This window comes from Scyliorhinus torazame, chromosome 19, assembly GCF_047496885.1.
Source record: "Scyliorhinus torazame isolate Kashiwa2021f chromosome 19, sScyTor2.1, whole genome shotgun sequence".
In the NCBI taxonomy this organism is placed as follows: domain Eukaryota; kingdom Metazoa; phylum Chordata; class Chondrichthyes; order Carcharhiniformes; family Scyliorhinidae; genus Scyliorhinus; species Scyliorhinus torazame.
This window is the reverse complement of record NC_092725.1, coordinates 87529374-87548384: the sequence shown is the minus strand read 5'-3', so window position 1 is coordinate 87548384 and position 19011 is coordinate 87529374.

Here is a 19011-nt window from a genome sequence, read left to right as displayed (position 1 = left end):
GGAATTTACCCTACTTAAGGCATCTGCCCACAGCCCCTCCTCAATCTCTTCCCCCAGCTCCTCCTCCCATTTTCCCTTCAGCTCCTCTACCATCGTCTCCCCCTCGTCTCTCATTTCCCTGTATATATCGGACACTTTACCATCACCAACCCATGCCCCCGAAATAACTCTGTCCTGGATCCGTTGCGCCGGGAGCTGCGGAAATTCCCTCACCTGCTGTCTCGCAAATGCCCTCACTTGCATATATCGGAATGCATTCCCAGGTGGCAACTCGTATTTTCCTACCAGTGCTCCCAGACTCGCGAACGTCCCGTCCAAGAACAAGTCCTTCAGCTTCACAATTCCTGCTCGCTGCCAGGATTGAAATCCCCCATCTATCCTTCCCGGGGCGAACCTGTGATTGTTCCTTATCGGGGACCACACCGAGGTACCCGTCACTCCCCTATGTCATCTCCACTGCCCCAAAATCTTCAAAGTCGCCACCACCACTGGGTTTGTGGTGTATTTTTTCGGGGAGAACGGTAACGGCGCCGTCGCCAGTGCTTTTAAACTAGTTCCCCTCCAGGACGCCATCTCCAGCCTTTTCCACGCCGCTCCTTCTTCTTCCCTCATCCACTTACATATCATAGCCACGTTGACGGCCCAATAATAATCACTCAGACTCGGCAGTGCCAGTCCCCCTCTATCCCTACTGCGCTGCAGTACCCTTGGGGTCTTTCCAGCCCACACAAAGCTCATGATGCTCCTATCCACCTTCTTGAAAAAGGCCTTTGTAATCAGTATGGGGAGGCACTGAAACACGAAAAGAAACCTCGGTAGGACCACCATTTTAACCGCCTGCACCCTACCCGCCAATGACAGGGGCACCATATCCCACCTCTTAAAGTCCTCCTCCATCTGCTCTACCAGTCGTGTCAAGTTAAGTTTATGCAAGGTTCCCCAGTTCCTGGCCACCTGGATCCCTAGATATCGGAAGTCCCTTGCTACTCTCCTCAGCGGCAAATCGTCTATTCCCCTGCCCTGTTCCCCGGGGTGCATCACAAATAGTTCACTCTTTCCCATATTCAATTTGTATCCCGAGAACTCTCCAAACTCCCTGAATGTCTGCATTATCTCGGGCAACCCTCCACTGGGTCCGCCACATATAGCAGCAAATCATCCGCATATAATGACACCCGATGTTCCTCTCCTCCTCTAAGCACCCCTCTCCACTTCTTAGAGCCCCTCAGCGCTATGGCCAATGGCTCAATTGCCAACGCGAACAGTAACGGGGACAGGGAGCACCCCTGTCTTGTGCCCCTATGTAATCGGAAATAGTCGGATCGTTGCCTATTTGTAACCACGCTTGCCACTGGGGCCCGTACAGGAGCTGAACCCATCTGATGAACCCCTCTCCAAATCCAAATCTCTTCAGTACCTCCCACAGGTAATCCCATTCCACTCTATCGAATGCCTTCTCTGCATCCATCGCCACCACTATCTCCGTCTCCCCCTCCGGTGGGGGCATCATTATCACCCCCAGCAACCTTCGTATATTGGCATTCAATTGCCTCCCTTTAACAAACCCTGTCTGGTCGCCATGTACCACCCCTGGGACACAGTCCTCTATCCTTGTCGCCATCACTTTGGCCAGTAACTTGGCATCTACATTTAGGAGGGAGATGGGCCTGTATGACCCGCACTGCAGCGGGTCTTTGTCTCGTTTCAGGATCAACGATATCGTCGCCTCCGACATCGTCGGTGGTAGTGTCCCCCTTTCCTTAGCCTCATTGAAGGTCCTCGTCAGAAGTGGGGCCAGTAGGTCCACATATTTCCTGTAAAATTCCACCGGGAACCCATCTGGTCCCGGGGCTTTTCCTGCCTGCATGTTCCCGATTCCTTTTACCACCTCCTCCACCTCAATCTGCGCTCCCAGTCCTATCACCTCCTGCTCCTCAACCCTCGGGAACTCCAACTGGTCCAGGAAATGCATCATTCCCTCTTTCCCCTCTGGGGGTTGGGACTTATACAGCCTCTCATAAAATAACTTAAACACCCCGTTCACCCTCTCCGCCCTCTGTTCCATCCTTCCCTCCCCGTCCCTGACTCCTCCGATCTCTCTCGCCGCCCCCCTCTTCCTAAGTTGTTGGGCCAGCAGTCGGCTCGCCTTTTCCCCATATTCGTATTGTATTCCCTGTGCCTTCCTCCACTGCGTCTCCGCCTTACCCGTGGTCAGCAGGCCAAAGTCTGTGTGTAGTCTCCATCTTTCCCTGTATAGCCCTTCATCCGGGGCCTCCGCATATTGCCTATCCACCCTCAGAATCTCCCCAATCAGTCTCTCCCTTTCTTTACCCTCTTGTTTCCCCTTGTGGGCCCTTATGGAAATCAGCTCCCCCCTAACCACTGCCTTCAGCGCCTCCCATACTACTCCCACCTGGACCTCTCCATCATCATTGACCTCTAGCTATCTTTCAATACATCCCCTCACCCTTCCACATACCCCCTCATCCGCCAACAGTCCCATGTCTAATCTCCAAAGTGGGCGCTGCTCCTTCTCCTCTCCTAGATCTAGATCTACCCAATGTGGGGCGTGATCTGAAATGGCTATAGCCGAATATTCCGTTCCTGCCACTTTCGGGATCAGCGCCCTTCCCAGGACAAAAAAGTCTATCCGGGAGTACACTTTATGGACGTGGGAGAAGAAGGAAAACTCTTTACTCCTCGGTCTAGCAAATCTCCAGGGATCTACTCCTCCCATCTGCTCCATAAACCCCTTAAGCACCTTGGCCGCTGCCGGCCTCCTCCCGGTCGTAGATCTGGACCGTTCCAGCCCTGGGTCCAGCACCGTGTTGAAGTCCCCCCCCATTACCAAATTTCCCATCTCTAGGTCCGGGATGCGCCCCAACATACGCTTCATAAAACCCGTGTCATCCCAGTTCGTGGGCGTATACGTTCACCAGCACCAGCGCCTCACCTTGCAATCTGCCACTCACCATCACGTACCTGCCCCCACTGTCCACCACTATGGTCTTAGCCTCAAACGATACCCGTTTCCCCACCAGTATTGCCACCCCTCTATTTTTCGCATCTAAGCCTGAGTGGAATACCTGTCCTTTCCTTAATCTGACCTGATCCGCCAATTTCAGGTGCGTCTCCTGAAGCATAACCACATCCGCCTTCAGTCTCTTTAGGTGCGCAAATACCCTTGCTCTCTTAATCGGCCCATTCAACCCTCTCACGTTCCACGTGATCAACCGGGTTGGGGGCCTCTTTACCCCCCCCCCCCACCCCCCCCCACCCCCCCCCCCCCAATCGTCGCCTAGCCATCCCCTTTTTTAAACCAGCTCCTCACCCGGGTCCCACGCTCCCGTTTGTCCCCCAGACGGCGCCCTCACATCCCGACCATCCCATCCCGTATCAGCTCCCCTTCCCCTCAGCAGCAGCAACACAGTTAATCCCCCCCCCCCCCCCCCCCCCCCCCCCGCTAGATTCCCCTCTAGCTTGATTGCTCCCCCCATATTGCTTCTGGGAGTCAGCAAACTCTGGCTGACCTCGGCTTCCCCCGTTTACCCTTGGCCTCCCTGCGTGTGAGGTCCCCTTCCTTCCTGCGGCCACTTTTCCCGCCACAGTTTCCATAGCGCGGGAACAAAGCCCGAAGGGGGGGGGGGAATTCTCCCGTCTAACATTTTTACAGACAAGCCCCCCCCCTCTCCCCGCTTTACAATTCCTTGCCACCACCTCGCTACTTCTTTCCAAACATCCATTCCTCAAATCTAGTCCAACTTCTCTTCTTGAATAAATGTCCACGCCTCCTCTGCCGTCTCGAAGTAGTGGTGTTTGCCCTGGTGTGTAACCCACAGTCTCGCCGGCTGCAACATTCCAAATTTCACTTTCTTCCTGTGGAGCACCGCCTTGGCCCGATTGAAACTCGCCCTCCTTCTCGCCACCTCCGCACTCCAATCATGGTACACGCGGATCACCGCGTTCTCCCATCTGCTACTCCGTGTCTTCTTAGCCCATCTCAGGACCATCTCCCTGTCCTTGTAGCGGTGGAATCTCACCACTATTGCTCGCGGTATTACCCCTGCCTTTGGTCTTCTCACGAGGACCCGGTATGCTCCCTCCACTTCCAGGGGGCCCGTCGGGGCCTCAGCTCCCATTAAAGTATGGAGCATCGTACTCACATACGCCCCAACATCCGCTCCCTCTGTCCCTTCGGGAAGACCCAAAATCCTTAAATTCTTCCTCCTCGAGCTATTTTCCAGGGCTTCCAGCCTTTCTGAGCACCTCTTATGTAGTGCCTCGTGCGTCTCCGTCTTCACCACCAAGCCCTCTATCTCGTCTTCATTCTCGGCAGCCTTTGCCTTCACTCCACGGAGCTCCATCGCCTGAGTCTTTTGCGTCTCCTTCAATCCCTCAATCGCCAGCAACATCGGCGCCAGCACCTCCTTCTTGAGCTCCTCCACACATCGCCGGAGGAACTCCTGCTGTTCCGGGCCCCATACCATCTGGGCTCCCTCAGCCGCCATCTTGCTTCTCCCTTCTCTTCTCTGCCGCTGCTACAGAGGATCCGCCGCAATCTGGCCACTACTATCGCTTCTTTCCATCCACACCCGGGGGGACTCCTTCCTTTGTCGCCTCACACTGGGTTTAGCCGTGAAAAATTTCCGTTGGGGCTCCCGATAAGAGCCCAAAAGTCTATTAAAACGGGAGGTGCCAAAACGTGCGACTTAGCTGGTCATCGCCGCAACCGGAAGTCCTAACAATGTAAATTTTACTTGCTGTTTTTATTTATTTAAACTGCAGTAAGTGCTTCAATAGCATAGTGTGCAATGTGTTATGTTTGTATGCTGTGGATGTATGTTATATATGCACAAATATATGAATGTAGGTGTACATGAAATATTTACTGTTTTTAACTTTAAGATTATATGTTATACTGGAAGTGAAGCCAAAGACAAATTTCCACTTCTGCGTGGACAATAAAGTTCTGTTCTATTCCAGTATATACTACATGCTCTCCCCAGACCCTTTGACACCTTCGAGTCTAGAATTTAATTCCTTCCTAAATATATTCATTTACCAAGTCACTGAATATATCAGCTGTGGGTATCTCCGTCGGCGGGATCCTCCTTACGTCGGCAGTGCACCCACACCCGCAGATTTTCCGATGGCGTGGGATGGCCACAATGGGTAACCCCATTGGCCGGCTGCCGGAACGGAGGATCCCACTTCTGGCGGGGGCGTCGCAGCGCCGGAAAACAGTGCTGGCGGGACGGAGGATTCCGCCCAGATTTTTAATACCTTAACACTGTTTACAGAGTAACAGCGCTAAAAATAAAAATGAGCAGTTGGTTGAGGTACACAAATTGTAAAGAGGCACCGTCATGGGTTTAAATCATTCACACTTTGTAATGTGACCTTGACATTGCTGGTGCTGCATATAAATATATACCATTAATCTGCTGATGTTAGCTGTTGCCATAAACCTTTACATTGAGTAACAGGTGATGACATCATACAGATGCACTTGGCTATCCCATCATAAAGCTCCGATTGTGTAATCTCTGATCTGGGATTTAGAAAGGTTGAAGTTATTGATGTATGCTTGGAAATGTATGAAGTTACAGGCTAGCTTTACTCCATTTATCCTTCCATGAGTCTTGTAAGAAGTCTTACAGCACCAGGTTAAAGTCCAACAGGTTTGTTTCAAACACTAGCTTTCGGAGCACTGCTCCTTCCTCAGGTGAATGAAGAGGTATGTTCCAGAAACATATATATAGACAAATTCAAAGAGTCTTACAAGTGAGCTGTTTGTGTTTGAGCGATCCCAGGATAGTGAAGGAAACCCAGGTCCAGGACAAAGACATATCATCTGAAAATCAGAGGCCAGGCCATTCAGGAGAGAAGTTAGGAAACACTTCATCACACAAAGGGTGTGATGCCACAGTGCAAGCATAGATACTAGCTCAATTCATCATTTCAGATCAGAGATTAATGGATTTTTCTCCAAGATGGGAGAATGTTTAGGGACATGGTGACATAATGGTAATTTCAGTGGACTAGTAATCCCAAGGCACAGTCTGATGTTCTGGAGGCATGGGTTCAAATCCCACCATGGCAGCTCGTGGATTTGAAATTCAATTAATAAGATGTGGAATTAAAACAGCTAGTGCCCATTATTATTGTAAAAGCCCATCTGATTCACTAATGAAATCTGCCTTCTTTACCCAATTTGGCTTACATGTGATTCCAGATCAACAGCAAAGTGGTTGACTTTTATATGCTCTCCGAAGTGGCCAAGGGCAATTAGTGGTGAGCAATAAATGCTGGTCTTTCCAGCAATGCCCACATCCCATGAAAGAATAAAGAAAAAGATGCACGGCAACAACTTACCATGGCTCCTTTGAGAGCACCTTCTAAACCCATGAACTCCAGGACCATAAAGGGAAAGGGCAGCAGATGCATGGGAGCACCACCACCTGCAAGTCCCCTTCCAAGACAATCACCATTCCGACTTGGAAATATATCGCCGTTCCTTCACTGTTGCTGGGTCTAAATTTTGGAACTCCCTCCCTAATAACGTTTTGGGTGAACCTACACCATATGGAATGGCAGCAGTTTAAGAAAATCGCTCAGCACCACTTTCTCAAGGGCAGTTAAGGATGGACAACATCCTTGCCAGCGATGCGACAGCCCATGAATGAACTCCTCGTGTCAGTGCAGGTTTTTGAAAGAACTGTTCAATTAGTTCCACTTCCTCTATGCATCCCCGAAGGAGGGGGGGGGGGGAGGGGGGAGGGGGGGAGGGGGGGAGGGGGGGCGAGGGGGCGAGGGGGCGAGGGGGCGAGGGGGGAGGGGCGAGGGGAGGGGGGGAGGGGAAAGGGGGGGAGGGGGGGAGGGGAGGGGGGAGGGAGGGGAATAGTAGCTAAACCTAAGAGAAAAGAAAGGCGAACCATAGGAGAAGGGGAGGGAGGGAAGAGGGAGGAGACGGAACAATAGAGGGGAACCAGTGAGGCTGGGGGGGAGGCAAGGGAATGACAGTCGGATGGAGGGCACGGGAAATGATAACAAACTTGGCATCTACAGGAGCAGAGAACAAGGAAAATCCGGGCGAAAGACAGGACGAACGGCTGAAGCGGAGGTGATCACGAGATGACAACGGCAGCGAAAACCATCCGGGAGAAGCAAGCGACAACACCAACATACGAACATAAGAACATAAGAACATAAGAACTAGGAGCAGGAGTAGGCCATCTGGCCCCTCGAGCCTGCTCCACCATTCAATGAGATCATGGCTGATCTTTTGTGGACTCAGTTCCACTTTCCGGCCCGAACACCATAACCCTTAATCCCTTTATTCTTCAAAAAACTATCTATCTTTATCTTAAAAACATTTTAACACCAGATCCATTCGTGTATTGCCCTCTGTAATTGTTCTGCAATTGTTTCCCTGGCGCCCAATTGTATATGTACGCCCCCAGTTTCCCTCCCCCCCCACAACCAGATGCCTACTTATGTGCTAAAAACAATATTGCCAATTATACAGAGCTGCTGTTGTTGAGCTAGCACATAATACCCTACCAGTTATTTTATTCTAACTTTTTTTTTGTTGTTGTTTATTTTTTTTTGTGCTTGTTCCCTTCTCTTCTATGTGTATATATATGTATTCTATTCTGTGTACAAAACGGTAAATATACTTTGTTCAAAAACCCAATTAAAAACATTTATATTAAAAAAAAACATTTATGGGATGTGGGCATTGCTGACTAGACCAGCATATTTACTGCCCATCCCTAGTTTCCTTTGAGAAGGTGGTGGTGAGGAGTAGGTACAACCACAGTGCTGGTTCCATGGTTCCAGTTCCAGGGTTTTGACCCAATGACAATGAAGGAACGGTGATATATTTCCAAGTCAGGATGGCGAGCGATTTGGAGCGGACCTCCTGGCGGTGGGTTTCGAGGTGTCTGCTGCTCTTGTCAAGGACAGTATTACGGTGGCAGAAAGGACATTTGATGAGGACTCATCTACTGAGGTGGTATGGGCTGAGGTTAGAAACAGGAAAGGAGAGGTCACCCTGTTAGGAGTTTTCTATAGGCCTCCGAAAAGTTCCAGAGATGTAGAGGAAAGGATTGCAAAGATGATTCTGGATAGGAGCAAAAGCGACAGGGTAGTTGTTATGGGGGACTTTAACTTTCCAAATATTGACTGGAAACGCTATATTTCGAGTACTTTAGATGGGTCCGTTTTTGTCCAATGTGTGCAGGAGGTTTTCCTGACACTGTATGTAGATAGGCCAATGAGAGGCGAGGCCATATTGGATTTGGTACTGGGTAATGAACCAGGACAGGTGTTAGATTTGGAGGTAGGTGAGCACTTTGGTGATAGTGACCACAATTCGATTAAGTTTACTTTAGTGATGGAAAGGGATAGGTATATACCGCAGGGAAAGAGTTATATCTGGGGGAAAGGCAATTATGATGCGATGAGACAAGACTTAGGATGCATCAGATGGAGAGGAAAACTGCAGGGGATGTGCACAATGGAAATGTGGAGCTTGTTCAAGGAACAGCTACTGCGTGTCCTTGATAAGTATGTACCTGTCCGGCAGGGAGCAAGTGGTCGAGCAAGGGAACCGTGGTTTACTAAAGCAGTCAAAACACTTGTCAAGAGGAAGAAGGAGGCTTATGTAAAGATGAGACATGAAGGTTCAGTTAGGGCGCTCGAGAGTTACAAGTTAGCTAGGAAGGACCTAAAGAGAGAGCTAAGAAGAGCCAGGAGGGGACATGAAAAGTCTTTGGCAGGTAGGATCAAGGATAACCCTAAAGCTTTAAATAGATATGTCAGGAATAAACAAATGACTAGGGTAAGAGTAGGGCCAGTCAAGGACGGTAGTGGGAAGTTGTGCTTGGAGTCCGAGGAGATAGGAGAGGTGCTAAATTAATATTCTTCGTCAGTATTCACACAGGAAAAAGACAATGTTGTCGAGGAGAATACTGAGATTCAGGCTACTAGACTAGAAGGGCTTGCGGCTCACAAGGAGGAGGTGTTAGCAATTCTGGAAAGTGTGCAAATAGATAAGTCCCCTGGGCCGGATGGGATTTATTCTAGGATTCTCTGGGAAGCTAGGGAGGAGATTGCTGAGCCTTTGACTTTGATCTTTAAGTCATCTTTGTCTACAGGAATAGTGCCAGAAGACTGGAGGATAGCAAATGTTGTCCCCTTGTTCAAGAAGGGAAGTAGAGACAACCCCGGTAACTATAGACCAGTGAGCCTTACTTCTGTTGTGGGCAAAATCTTGGAAAGGTTTATAAGAGATAGGATGTATAATCATCTGGAAAGGAATAATTTGATTAGAGATCCTCAACACGGTTTTGTGAAGGGTAGGTCATGCCTCACAAACCTTATTGAGTTCTTTGAGAAGGTGGCCAAACAGGTGGATGAGAGTAAAGCAGTTGATGTGGTGTATATGGATTTCAGTAAAGCGTTTGATAAGGTTCCCCACGGTAGGCTACTGCAGAAAATACGGAGGCATGGGATTGAGGGTGATTTAGCAGTTTGGATCAGAAATTGGCTAGCTGGAAGAAGACAAAGGATGGTGGTTGATGGGAAATGTTCAGACTGGAGTCCAGTTACTAGTGGTGTACCACAAGGATCTGTTTTGGGGCCACTGCTGTTCGTCATTTTTATAAATGACCTGAAGTCGGGCGTAGAAGGATGGGTGAGTAAATTTGCAGATGACGCTAAAGTCGGTGGAGTTGTGGACAGTGCGGAAGGATGTTACAAGTTACAGAGGGACATAGATAAGCTGCAGCGCTGGGCTTTTATTGGTAATGGGATTGAGTTTCAGAGCCATGAGGTCATGTTGCAGCTGTACAAAACTCTGGTGCGGCTGCACTTGGAGTATTGCGTGCAATTCTGGTCGCCGCATTATAGGAAGGATGTGGAAGCATTGGAAAGGGTGCAGAGGAGATTTACCATAATGTTGCCTGGTATGGAAGGAAGATCTTATGAGGAAAGGCTGAGAGACTTGAGGCTGTTTTCGCTAGAGAGAAGAAGGTTAAGAGGTGACTTAATTGAGGCGTACAAGATGATCAGAGGATTGGATAGGGTGGACAGTGAGAGCCTTTTTCCTCGGATGGTGATGTCTAGCATGAGGGGACATAGCTTTAAGTTGAGGGGAGATAGATATAGGACAGATGTCAGAGGTAGGTTCTTTACTCAGAGAGTGGTAAGGGCGTGGAATGCCCTGCCTGCAACAGTAGTGGGCTCGCCAACACTAAGGGCATTCAAATGGTCATTGGATAGACATATGGACGATAAGGGAATAGTGTAGATGGGCTTTAGAGTGGTTTCAACATCGAGGGCCGAAGGGCCTGTACTGCGCTGTAATGTCCTATGTTCTAGATGGAAGTGGTCATGAGTTTAGAAGGTAACCCCCAGGATTTTAAAAGTGGGGGATTAATGATGGTACTGCAATTGAATGCCAAGGGACAATGGTTAAATTCTATCTTGCTGGAGATGGTCATTGCCTGGCATTTGTGTGGCACAAATGTTACTTGCCACTCGTCAACCCAAACCTGGATAGTGTCCAGGTCTTGCTGCAGTTGGCATTGGACTTATTCAGTATCTGAGAAGTCACAAACATGCAGTCATCAGCAAACATCCTCACTTCTGACCATATGATGGAAGGAAGGTCATTGATGAAGCAGCTGAAGATGGTTGGGCCTGAGGAACTCTGCAGAGATGGCCTTGAGCTGAGCTCCAATCACCACAACCTTCCTTTGTGTCAGGTATGACTCCACTCAGCGGAGGGTTTTCCCTCTGATTCGTATTGACTCCAGTTTTGCGGGAGCTTCTTAATGCCATACTCGGTCAAATACCTAGAGCCTCTGTGGACACAGTGAGCCTATGTAAGCCTATCAGGAGTTTAGGTATGGTTTTGGCCATTGGGACTTGGTCAGAGTTAGCCCGGGAATTATGGGAACAGGACCTGTGTATTAGTTGTGCTGTCTAGTGTATATAGTTTGCCTTAGTTCAATAAGCCTCTTTTGTGTTTCATCACTGTCTTGTCGATCGCCTTGTAATATAACATCGACGACAAGAGTAAAACATGCTAGCCAAAGGAAACTGTGGAACATTTGTATGGCGGAGGGGAGGAGCCTCTCAGAATCCTAAAAGATAAAAGACAGTTGAATAGCAATGCCACTGCTGTGGTACACCACTGTGTTCCTATATTAAGGGTTGTACGGTAGAACCTGCACTGCAGGTTCACCTGGGCCCCTGCATGCTAGCTCCGCCCAGGAGCCGGGTTATAAAAATGCACCACACTCACAGCCATTTCGTCAGCTGCTGTAGGAGGCCACACATCTGATACTAATAAAGCCTCAGTTTGAATTCAACTTCGTCTCCAGCCAAATTGATGGTGCCTCAATTTATTAGTATCTGATTCAGAAGATGGACCTCCGGATTAAACCAGATCGACTGCAGCTGGATCCACACGCAAGCGACGGCAGAAAGGACTTTCAGCACTGGCTAGCTTGTTTTGAAGCGTATATCAACGCGGTGCCGACCCCTGTTCCAGAGGCTCAGAAGATTCAAATCTAGTACTCCAGACTCAGCTCTAAAATCTTCCCGCTGATCCAGGATGCGCCCAATTACGCTGATGCCATGACTCAACTCAGAGAGAATTATGAGCAGAAGACAAACACGCTCTTCGCCAGACACGCTCTTGCAACGCGTACTCAACTACCTGGTGAGTCAATCGAGGAATTCTGGAGGGCCCTGATCCCACTAGTTCGGGACTGTGACTGCCAGGATGTTACAGCTAAGGAGCACTCAGATCTCCTTATGAAGGACGCTTTTGTAACTGGGATTGGGTCCGATGTTATCAGGCAGCGGCTCCTAGAAGGGGCCATGCGCGACCTCGCAGAGACTAAAACACTAGCGCTTTCCATGACGGTCTCCCTGCGCAATGTACAGTCCTACGCCCCCAACCGCGCGGCCCATTCCTCCTATGCTTCATGGACCCCACAGGCAGCCGCCCCAGTGGGGGCGCTACCCACCCAATACGCCTGCGCTTTGCACCAGCCAGTGATCTCCGGGGTCCCTGATGCTACTTTTGCGGCCAACAAAGACACCCCTGCCAACGCTGCCCGGCCCGCGCTGCCCTTTGTAAGGCCTGCAGGAGGAAGGGCCACTACGCAGCGGTGTACCAGGCCCACTCAGCGGCAGCGGTCGCCCCCCCCCCCCCCCCCCCAGTCACAGACAATGGGCGCCGCTATCCTTCCCTCCTCCCCAGGCCATGTGCGAGCAATGGGCGCCACATCTTCTCCCCCGCACAATACGTGCGTTTCATTGGTGCCGCCATCTTGCTCCACCCCCGCAATGTGCGTTCCATGGGTGCTGCCATTTTGTGACACCCAGGACCTCCGGGCGCCACCATCTTGTCCACCCCGCAGCACATGGAGACCAACGGCGTTTCAGGACCCCGACGCAGCGGCCGCCTCACTACCTGACGATCAACCACGACTCGCATCCATGGTAATCGACCAGTCCAGACCACACACTCTGACCAACGCATCCACCAGCGTGAAAGTCAACGGCCACGTGACCTCCTGCCTACTGGCCTCCGGGAGCACCGAGAGCTTTGTACATCCAAATACGGTAAGGCACTGTTCCCTTAAGGTACACCCTACCAATCAAAGTATCTCACTGGCCTCCAGATCCCATCGCGTTGCGATCCAGGGATACTGCACGGTCACGCTCACAGTCCAAGGCGTAGAGTTCCACGGTTTTCACCTCTACGTCCTCCCTAACCTCTGCACTGCACTTATCCTTGGCCTGGATTTTCAGTGCAACCTCCAGAGCCTGACCCATAAATTCGGTAGACCCTTACCACCCCTCACTGTGTGCAGACCCGCGACCCTAAAGGTCGATCCTCCTTCCTTCTTTGCCAATCTAACTCCAGATTGCAAACCCGTCGCCACCAGGAGCAGACAGTACAGCACCCAAAATAAAGCCTTCATCAGGTCCAAGGTCCAGCGGTTGCTTCAGGATGGAGTGATCGAGGCCAGCAACAGCCCCTGGAGAGCTAAAGTGGTAGTGGTTAAGTCTGGGGAGAAAAACCGAATGGTCATGGACTACAGCCAGACCATCAACAGGTACATGCAGCTCGACGCGTACCCCCTCCCACGCATATCTGACATGGTTAACCAGATTGCACAGTACCGAGTGTTCTCAACGGTGGACCTGAAATCCGCTTACCACCAGCTCCCCATCCGTAAATCGGACCGGCCATACACTGCCTTCGAGGCAGACGGCCGGCTATATCACTTCCTTAGGGTCCCCTTCGGCGTCACCAATGGGGTTTCGGTCTTCCAAAGGGAGATGGACCGAATGGTTGACCGGTACGGCTTGCGGGCCACGTTTCCATACCTAGACAATGTGACCATCTGCGGCCATGATCAGCAGGACCACGACGCCAACCTCGCTAAATTTCTCCGCACCACCACTCTCCTCAACCTCATGTAATAAAAAGGAGAAGTGTGTGTTCCGTACAAACTGCCTAGCCATCCTTTAGGGTTGTACGGTAGAACCTGCACTACAGGATCACCATGGGCCCCTGCATGCTAGCTCCGCCAAGGAGCCGGGTTATAAATATGCGTAGCCTTCAGCTTGCAGCCATTTCGTCAGCTGCTGTAGGAGGCCACACTTCAGATACTAATAAAGCCTCAGTTTGAATTCAACTTCGTCTCCATCCAAATTGATCGTGCCTCAACTGCTTGGAAAAATTTATCAATTTAATCAGGCAATCGAAGGTTGGGGCCAATATGTTGAAAGGCTTCAATACTTCTTTGCTGCCAATAAAATAACGGCTAAGGAAAACAAAAAGTAATATTACTTAATGTTTGTGGCCCACAAGCATACAACCTCATGCAAAGTTTAACATCTACGGAGGCTCCAGACTCCCAAGTCCTTTAATCAATTGGTGCAGTTAGCGAGGGACCATTATAACCCCTGATTGTCCGTCATTATGCAGAGATAGAACTTTGATTCAGCTGTCAGAGGCCCTTGTGAAACGATATCTGCTTTCGTAGCCAGACTTTGACATATATTTGAACATTGTGAATTCAGTAGTTCTCTCAGCGACATGCTGCGTGCCAGGTTGGCCTGTGGGATCAACAACTTAAATATTCAGAAGAAGTTGCTGGCAGAAACCAAGTTATTCTTGGACAAGGTGATTGAGTTGGCTCAATGGCTGAAAGCGCCGAGCAAAGCGCTTTCGAATAGCAAAGCGTGCAAACCGAGGCGAACCAATTATGGTGGGAAGTGGCAGGCGCTAGAGAGTCTGAAAAGAAGGAAAGTGACAGACAGTCACAAAGCTTAGAGGTTTGTTACCATTGTGGGGGAGAACACTCCAGGGCAGATACTGGTATAAATAATTCAGATGTAACAAGAGAGGCCATTTGCAAGCCACGTGCAGAGGCAGACAGACTAATTCAAGTTCATAATGAAAATGACGGCCATTCCAGTTAACAAGCTTGAGGAAGACCCTGAAGAAACATTCGTAGTAAACCATCTTAATATGGTGAGATTAAGCAAAACACCCTCCATTGAGATCACCCTCATCATCAATGGCCATCCACTCAAAATGGAGGTTGATACAGAGGCGGCTGCCATAGTAGTTGGTGAGTAGATATTTAAGTAACTGCAGGGAGGGTTGCAGCCTGTGAATCTCAGCAATACTTTGACTACCTTAGCCACCAATACTGGAGGCGGCATCCATGCCAGTATTGTACCAACAGTATGCCCAGTTACCGTTAATCATTGTAAAGGGAGAGAGGCCAAGCCCCATGGGGCATGATTGGCTGAAGAAAATTAAATTGAATTGGTTAGAAATATTCAGTATCACCGACGGGGTTTGCCAGGATCTTCTACAGAAATACCACAAGGTCTTCCAGAGAGAGTTAGGATGCATCAAAGGTGTGAAGGCAAAGATCTATGTAGAGCCTGAAGCAACACCTACATTTTTGCGTGCCAGACCAGTGCCTTAAGCTTGACACCAGAAAGTGGAGATGGATTTGAAGCATCTGGAGGACTTGGGGGTGATTACTCCACTACAGTTCTCAGAATAGGCAGCATCCATTGTACCAGTGTTGAAGCTGGACCGCATGAATCTGTGGTGATTATAAGATGACGGTCAACAGGGCGATTAAAGGATACCTAGGATAGAAGATTTATATGCTAAGTTGGCTGGAGGTCTTAAATACACAAAGTTAGATTTAAGCATGTATACCAGCAGCTTGAACTGGAAGAAGAGTCAAGAAAATGTGTTACTATACATACCCAGAAAGGCTATTCCAATAAACATGATTGCCTTCAGTATCTCATCAGCCTGTGATATTCCAGCGCATGTTGGACAGCCTATTGCAGGGAATTCTGAAGAACATCAGAGGAGCACAAAACGAATTTGGAAGAAGTTCTTAAGAGGTTTAAAGAAGCCAGTATTCGATTAAAGTAGGAAAAATGCTGTTTTAGGTTGATGAAGTTGTGTATTTAGGTTTCAGAGTTGATGCAAAGGGGTTACACCACTTGAAGATAAGATAAAGGCAATCAAAGAGGTTTCAGAACCAAAGAATGCATCGGAATTGAAGTCTTTTCTCAGGATGGTCAATTATTACTGCCGCTTTTTGCCCAACCTGTCAACCTTTTTGTCACCTGAAGGTGCATACAGATGGAATGACTGCGAGAGCGATGATTTCGGTTTCGCAAAAGTGTGGTAATTATTAATGTTTTACCAGATAAGGACCACCAAAAGAAATCCAATCAGGTCAAAGATCACATTTTATGTTGAGGTTATTTAGGGAAGTTATGGATAGCTTAGGGGTAAAGAAATTCAAATCAACCGTGTATCATCCAGAATCGTAGGGAGTGTTAGAAAAGTGTCACCAAACCTTAAAGACCATATTGAGGGTAAAGTCAGGAATATCCAGAGGATTGGGATAAAGGGATTCCACTGGTACTATTTACAATTAAGGATGCAACTAATGAATCAACTAAATTCAGTCTGTTCAAATTGATTTTTGGTCATGAGGTAAGAGGACCACTTAAATTGATTAAGGAGAAATTGGCGAGTCAGAGTTCTGAGGCTACATTTTTGGATTATCTGTCAAACTTTAGGGAGAGATTAAATCGGACTGGTGAGTTGGCTAGTAAGCATTTAAAATTGTCACAACATGTGATGAAACAAGACGCAGATATGAAATAAAAAACTCGTAGTTTTGTTAATGGGAGAAAATATTAGTGTTGTCAACAGTGGTAAGTGAACCATTAAAAGCAAGATTTAGTGGGGCTTATTAAACTGAGAGGAAATTGAGTGAGATGAATTATTTGATAAGGAAAATTGACAGACTGTGTCAGTTATGCTAATATGCTCAAAAGGTATATTGATAGGGAAGGATAGGAGGAGGATGTGTTAGTAGTCATAACAGTTATAACTTAGGGAGAAGAGATAAGAGATAAATCCTTAAATATTCCTTGTCACCCACGAAGTGCAGTGGTTAGCATTGTTGCTTCACAGAGCCAGGGACCCGGGTTGGGTCACTGTCCATGCGGAGTCTGCACATTCTTCCCATGTCTGCATGGGTTTCCTCCGGGTGCTCCGGTTGCCTCCCATAAGTCCCGAAAGATGTACTTGTTAGGTGAATCGGACATTCTGAATTCTCCCTGTTGTACCCGAACAGGCGCCGGAGTGTGGCAACTGGGGGGTTTTCACAGTAACTCCATTGCAGTGTTAATGTAAACTTACTTGTGACACTAATAAAGATTATTATTAAAAAGATTATTATTATTAGATTGGATAATGCAGAAGTAATAGGAAACTTGGATAAATTACTGAGTTATCTTCTAGAGCAGAATCAGAATGACCTGAAAGAATTATTACAGACACATAGAGCCAGTGATGGGCAGAAGTCCTGCTTTCTGCAATCAATGCTCACTTAAGCGTGGAATAACATTGGGCCTGCTGGAGTCAGTAGGAATGTGGCCATGCCCCTGAATCCCAAAAATTCTGGCCATTGTTTTTTTTAATGCACATCAACACCTCCAGCAGTCAAGTCATCCCCCCCCCCCCCCCCCCCCCCTCAACACCAAAGTAAAGTATGGTACTGTAAATGTGACACATTTTACATTGTTCTTGTTTTATTGTTGTATTAAACAATTTCTCATATAAGTTTCTTATTCATTTATTAAACATTGTTCTTATTGCCTTTGATCCTTTATATATGTAAAATTATAGGATGGATGGAACCTATCTAATTGACCTCCGTTGCAAAGTATGTTTGTCTTCACAATTTTTCACTTTTAATTCCCACGAAAAGCAGGACTTTATCGTACAATTTTGCCTGCCAGCCTTTGCTTCCAGTGTATCTGGGCCAGATCCTCATTGAATTTGGCTTTCCCCAGTTAATTATTCTTAATCTGGATTGTTCTTTGTCCTTTTCCACAGCCAGCCTAAACCTTATGATACAATGATCATTGTCCCCTAAATGCTCCCGTATTGACACTTGATCCACTTGGTCCACCTCATTCCCAAGAACTAGCTCTCACAGTGCCTCCTTTCTTATTGGACTAAAAACATACTGTTGTAGAAAATTCTCCTGAATACGGTCTTTCCCCTCTCTGCCCTTTGCACTACTTTCCCAGTTCATATTTGGGTAATTAAAGTTCCCCCATTAGAATTACTCTACAATTCTTGCACCTCTCTGTGATTTCCTTGCAAATTTGTTTCTCTACACTCCGTCCACTAGTTGGTGGCTTATCCACCGCCCCAAGGAGTGTAATGGTGCGTTTTGTATTCTTTAGCTGTAGCCAAGTAAAATGTGTTCTTGATCCCTCTGTGACATCCTCTCTCTCCAGCATTGCAATGTTCTCTGAAATCTATGCTGTCACCCTTCCCCCTTTTCTTCCTTTCCTACCTTTACTGAACACCTTGTGTCCAAGAATATTGAACACCCAGCCTCTGCTTTTCTTTGAGCCAGGTCTCTGTTATCACCATAACACCATATTTCGGCATGGCTAATTGCACCTGCAACGTACCAACTTTATTTACCACACTCCATGCATTTACATACATGCTCTGTAATCCTGATTTTGATATTATTATTTTCTCCTGTATTATGAACCCACCTAATAACTTATTAACTCCCCTTACTCTGCACTTATCTAATATGGAACTATTCACTGCCTAGTATTCTAACCTTATGCACCTTATTCCTCTTTACTACTTCTATAAGCTACTGCCTGTCTCCATGCAAATCTCAACCCTCCCCGACCACACTAGTGGACATTGGTCCCAGTCCTACTGAGTTGCAGCCCGACCCTCTGGAATAGGTGCCTTCTGTCCCAGAACCGGTCCCAATGCGCCAAGACCCTGAAGCCCCCTCTCCTGCACCATTCTTCAAGCCACGTACTAATCCCCCCTGTCTTCCTATTTCTACCCTAGCTAGTATGTGACGCTGCGCGTGATGCAGAGATTATTACCTTCGAGCTCCTACTTATAAACCTTTTCTCGAGCTCCCGAAGGATCTCAATACCCGACCTCCCGAAATCTTTGGTTCAAAGGTGTACTGATCACTCACTGGATCACTCACTTCTCCCTGCATAATATTCTACATCCTCTCTGTGATCAATTGGGGCATGGAGTACAAAATAATTATGTTAACCTGGTATAAAACATTGCTTCAGCCTCAGTTGGAGTATTGCATCCAATTCTGGGCACCACATTTTACTAAGGAGGTGACGGCATTCGAGAATGGTCCTCGGGATTTGGAACTTCAGTTAGGTGGATAGATTGGAGAAGCTCTCCTTGGGGAAGAGATGGTTGAGAGAAGATTTGATAGAGATGTTCAAAATCATGAGGGGTCTGGACGGATTGGAGCAGGCGAAACTGTCTGTGGAAAGATCAAGAACCAGAGGGCATTAGTTTAAGGTAATTGGCAAAAGAAGCAATGACATGAGGAGAGACGTTTT